Raw genomic sequence first — 5,661 nt, 5'->3', positions numbered from 1 at the left:
TGTGAGAGCATGCATAGTAAATGCAGGCCACACCACTGAGGAAACTCCCTTTCAGCTGAGGAAACTCCCTTTCAGCTGAGTTTTGACTACAAAACCAAAACAGGATAAAAATTGAGACAGAAAGATGATCAGAGTAATGTTTCAAGGTTCTTGAATTACTAAAGAAGTTTTTATAGCCAAAACTCATAGCAGCTCTTGTGATGAGGTGATTACATTATATCAGATCACAAAAATGGGCAACGACTACCATAACTTTCAAACTACATCATAATTGCCAAACAACTGAGAATTGTGGACCAGTCAAGTTAACATACAACCTTAACCATCACACTAATTTAGTCATCTTTGTCTTTTAACTTAAGGGTCTAGTATCTTTTATTTGCTGTGGTTACTAACTAATATATAGCTTTAAAATTTTTCTCTCATATTATTTTGTGCATTCTAGTATTCTGTCTGTTCAATGTTTTCCCAATTTCATTTTTGCCTTCTTTTGGATGGATAATCTTCTTCTCTCCAATAGTTTAGTTTTGTTTTGTGATTTTTTAATCAAAATCTAATTTGACTGGCTTAGGTAGATAATTTGATATGCATAGTTAACAAATAAATGTTAGCTAATATCTTTCCCTTCTTCTTTAGTAATTCAAGAACCTTAAAACATTACTCTGATCGTCTTTCTGTCTCAAGTTTTACCTTGTTTTATTTTTATAGCCAAAATGAGACATTATTATCACTATTTATAAAGGCAAGTTTTGTTCATTTACCAATGATTTTTCTCTATATATTATTTTTTCCAACCATCCTTCTTGGATCATTCTCTTTTTGTCTAAAAAACATATATTAAAATTAATTTTAATGAGGACCCTTCTGTTATTAGGCAACTTTCTTATGTTGGATTGACTGAAAATACTTCATTTTGCCCTCTTCTTGAAAGATAATCTCTGAGCCTATAGCTCTGATTAGAGTTTACTTTTTTTATATAACATTAAACTTATTTCATCACTTTTCTGGTTTCCAATGTAGATATTAGAAAGTCAACTGTAAGTCTGAATTTCATTCCTAGATAGTTAATGTGCCATTTTTATCAGGCTATTTTTAGCTAATTTTTTTATTCTGGTGTTCTGCATTTTCACTGTATGATCAGCTGTGGATTTCTTTCTTTCCTTTTTTTAAAATACTGCATGAGACTCTTGGGTGATTCTGAGGATTAGTGTCTGTTAACAATTCCTGAAAATTTATAGCTATTATTTCTTTGATTCTATCATCTCTTCTCAGAACTCTGTTAGGAAATATATTAGATTTCTCACACTGTCCTGCATGCCTCTTTGGAATCCTCAGTACGTATGTGTGAATCTCCATTCTATCTTTTATCTATCCTCTCTTTATGTTTTTCATCTCTTTGCATTACTCTACTGCACTCTGAATACTTGCTCAGCTCTTTCTTCTGCACCTTTAATTCTTTTTTTACTAGATAAACCATTGAACACACTTACTGCGTTTTTAATCCAGTTGCTCTACTTTTCACTTTAAAAATTTTTTTTTAATTTTGTAATGATTCATATTGAGAAGCATTATAAGAGTAGTAAAAAAAAATTCTCAAATAGTTCATTTAGCCTTTAATTGCATTTGCCTTTTAATATCCTCTTATGCTCCATTTATTATATCATGAAGTTTTCTGTGTGTCTATATAAGTTGCAGACAGGATGCTCCATTACCCTCATAGTACTTCGATGAGTATTTCCATAAAAATGAGGGCATTCTCCTACAAAAGAATACATTAAAATATTATTGTATCTAATCTATACATCCAATTCATAATTAACCAGTTATTTCAATGATGTTCTTTAAAGATCCAGAATCCAGAATCATTCCTTGCAATTAGTTTTCCTGACTCCATTATTTCTCATATATTTACTTGTTTGCTAAATTTCCCCCTGTATATAACCAATCTCTCAATCATAGAGATCTTATCCTTGGTTTGGGCTCTAGTTGATTATTTGATCCTGGCACTGCCAACCTCCACAAAGGGGAAGACATCTAGACACTCCTTAGGTTTCTTAGCCATACTATTGTTTTCCTTTGGAAATTAAGTGCTATGCTGTTGTTAAGTGCTGTTGAGTTGGTTCTGACTCATATTAACCTCATATAGGGTTTCCAAGGAGCCAGCTGTTGAGTTTGAGCCACCAACTTTACAGTTAGCAGTCCAGTGCTAATCCTACAGCACCATATCAGGACTCCATTAGGGATTCTAAATGTGATACAACTGCAGAGATAGTGTTTTTTGTTTGATTGGGTTTGTTATGGGGTGTTGTTCTTTTTTAATCTTTTATTGTGCATTGAGTGATAGTTTACATGGGAGAACATCAGTTTTGCACTCATCCTATCATATTTCATAGCATTACAATGATGATAATCCCATCATGCATCACCATTCAACAGTATTTTCTTTCTATTTCCTCTGTTTTCTTTTTGATGTATACAAAAACACTCAGGAATATATAATCATTTTAAAAACTCAAGGGCAGATTCTGCAAGGTTGCCAGCACACAGTCTTTCTATTTCCATGAGTCTAGCTACAGCCCTCAGCTGCTCTGTCTCTTGAGGTCATCCTCATTTCCTCCATCTCTGGTGTCACTGCTTCTCTGGATAGGGTCCCATATTCCGCTCATGCTCTTCTCCCTTGATGGTCCTAGGGTCCTCTTTTCCTGGAATGTGAGATTAACTACTCCCCTCTTTATGTTACAAAACGTCTAACTTCACAGTTGTGACAATTGCAATTAATCATGGTAACAATTACTCACTATTGAATCATAAGAATCTTATCTCCATCTCCTTTCACCAGACCTGTCTAGACAAGATGAGAACAATTCAGTCGGGATTCTACCTTCCCCCTCACTCTGAAACCTAACTCCCTCTTGAAAACTTGTAAGCTAGCCACTCTGTGCCTTTATAGCTCCCCCATTTTAGGTAGCCAATGTCTAAGTTTCCCATCCCTATCAACCCTGTGTACAGAGGGGATATGTTTGATCCTTTATGTGAAGACTCCCCTCCCTGTTGGTATTTTGAGCTACTATATCCATTATTTTTCACTTTTAGAAGTTCCATTTGGTTCTGTTTACAATTCCTTGCTCTTTATTTCTTTGCAGCTTGGATTCAGCTATTTGTTCTACATTGTTTTTTCATCAAGTGTTTTATCATTTTTCATTCATTTTCTTTGGAATCTTGTCTGTTGGAAAGTTTTCAAGCTTGGGTTAAAGTTGATTCCCTCAAAAAGGAGCAGAGATCCCTGTAGCCATTAAGGGAGAAAAGCGATGTGCGAGACCCTGTCCGGGGAGGCAGCAACGCTAGGGATGGAGGCAGAAACAATGATGTGGACAGAAGGAGCGGCTGGGGACTCTGGACTCAGGGAGGGAGAGGAGCTGTGGGCTGGTGGCTGGGGGGCAGCCATGTGAGGTGTACCCTTTGATTGTTTGATGATGTATGCAGTGGATTGTGATCATTACAATGAAACAAAATACAATAGGATGAATGTAAAGATAATGGTCATCCATGTAAACTAACACATAATTCACAATAAAAACATTCATCAAGGCAAAAATAAATAAATAAAAAGGATATAGGTTTGCCTCAGGACATAGTTTTTTGAGGCCCAGACCAGCTCTGACTCTTTTAAAACTAAGTTCTCTGCTTGAGGTTTGTTTTGGGGGTTTGGGAGATCACAAGTTAGAAAATTTGAACTGTCAACCCAGGTGAGACTTGGTCTATGGTTAAGAATTCTTAGAGTAGCCTTTTTTTCTCTCTCTCTCTTTTCTTTTCAATAAGGAAGGAGCCCTGCTGGTGAAGTGGGTTGAGAGTTGGGCTCTAACCACAAGGTTGGTGGTTCAAACCTACTGAAGTTGTCTGCTCTGTAAAGGTTTACAGTCTTGGAAAGCCTAAGGAACAGTTCTACACTATTCTATAGGGTTGTTATGAGATGCAATGGACTTGGTAGCAGTGGTTTTATTCAATAAAGGTCAAGTTCAAGACAGATCAACTTCCCTGTTATCCCCATCAATTGATAAGATAATCTTCTTTACAAATATGCCACTGTAGGGTTCCAAGCTCTGTTGATATGAAGGTCAGATATTACTTTGTCCTCTTTCCAATACCTTTATCGCAACAACGAATAAGAAAGTCAAAATCACTGAGTTCTGGCTGATGCCTTCAAGTCTAAAGCAGCTTCAGAGCTTGTTTAGTTCCAAAATTCACTCTTTTACTTCATTTCAGGACTCTGTGGGTTTCTTACTTTCTTGCCAGCTCAGTCATTCCTTTAAAAAAGATGTAATATATCCGCCAACATTTTTAATTGTCATTAGTAGTAGCTACATTCAGGTTATCTAATTTGCCAGATTGATGGAAATAGAAGTATGTCTTATTCTTTCATCTACTCTCATATATAACTCTTAACTTTATGATTATGCAAGGATGTGGATGCTGAAAAGGAATCCCAAAAGTAAAGCACTGTAAAGGAATTTTGACATATGTGACATAGGTGAAGATTACAATCCAGTTTAAATGCCTCACTCTTTAATTTGGCACACTCATGAGCATCAACTGGAGTCCTGGTGTGGCAATGCGGGTTAATGCACTGGACTACAAGATCAGTTTGAACTGCAAGGTCAGAGATTCAAGCTCACCAGCTACTCCTCAGAAACTGAGGGGTCTCTATAAGTTAGAACCAACTCAACGGCACTTAACAACAACAACAATGGACACGAACTATAGGATATTGTTTAAAAGCAAGCATTGCTAGTAAGTTACATTTTTTGATTGTTCATCATCATCATTCATGATTTTGTCTTTTTCCCCAAGAGTTCTCCTATCTGGGAGACCTCCTGTTGCCCAGTAGACATGAGAAGGATACAAGTATAGGGCTTTCTTTATGGAAAACACTCAGCCTGTATAACAGATATTTTAAAACTGTTATTAGAATAAACTTTTGAAGAAAACACAAAGTATCCAATTTTACTTTACATATTGATTTTTACTGATACACAAACAGATCAGCATGAAGCAAAAACAGCCTATTTGGAGAATTGACTGTTATTGTTGTTGTTGTTAGGTGCCATCAAGTCAGTTCAAAGCCATAGCCACCCCTTATAGGGTTTCCTAGGAGTGACTGATGACTTGAACAGCCAACTTTGTGGTTCAAACAGACTTTGCAGTCCAGCTCATTAACCCACAGCACAAAATTAGTCCTTCATTAATCTTCAAGCTAACTAAATTTTCAACAACATTTAGAAGTATAAAGATATATTCTCTCTAGTAGTTTTACAGTTTTTCATAAGACTTTTAAAATAGTGTATATGTAATAAAAGAAGACCGTAAAGTTATGTGTTACAAATAAACAAAAGCATCAGGAAAAAATACCAACCATTATAATTAAACCACACATGTAACTCTATATTGATATTGCATCCATGTTTTCTCACTGTTGGTAAATTATTTTTCTAGTCATCTTGAATAAAAGCCATCAAATTTCTAAATACAAACAGATGCAGAAAATATATACATTCATAATTTTGTTTTCAGAGATATTGGAAAAAGATAGTGACTCACTACTAATAAAGCTACTTGGAACAAAACCTATGTGGTCCATAATAATAAATAATAATAGCCCAAAAC

Source organism: Chrysochloris asiatica, unplaced genomic scaffold (genome assembly GCF_000296735.1).
Source record: "Chrysochloris asiatica unplaced genomic scaffold, ChrAsi1.0 scaffold00172, whole genome shotgun sequence".
Lineage (NCBI taxonomy): Eukaryota > Metazoa > Chordata > Mammalia > Afrosoricida > Chrysochloridae > Chrysochloris > Chrysochloris asiatica.
Note: the sequence above shows the minus strand (reverse complement) of the source record.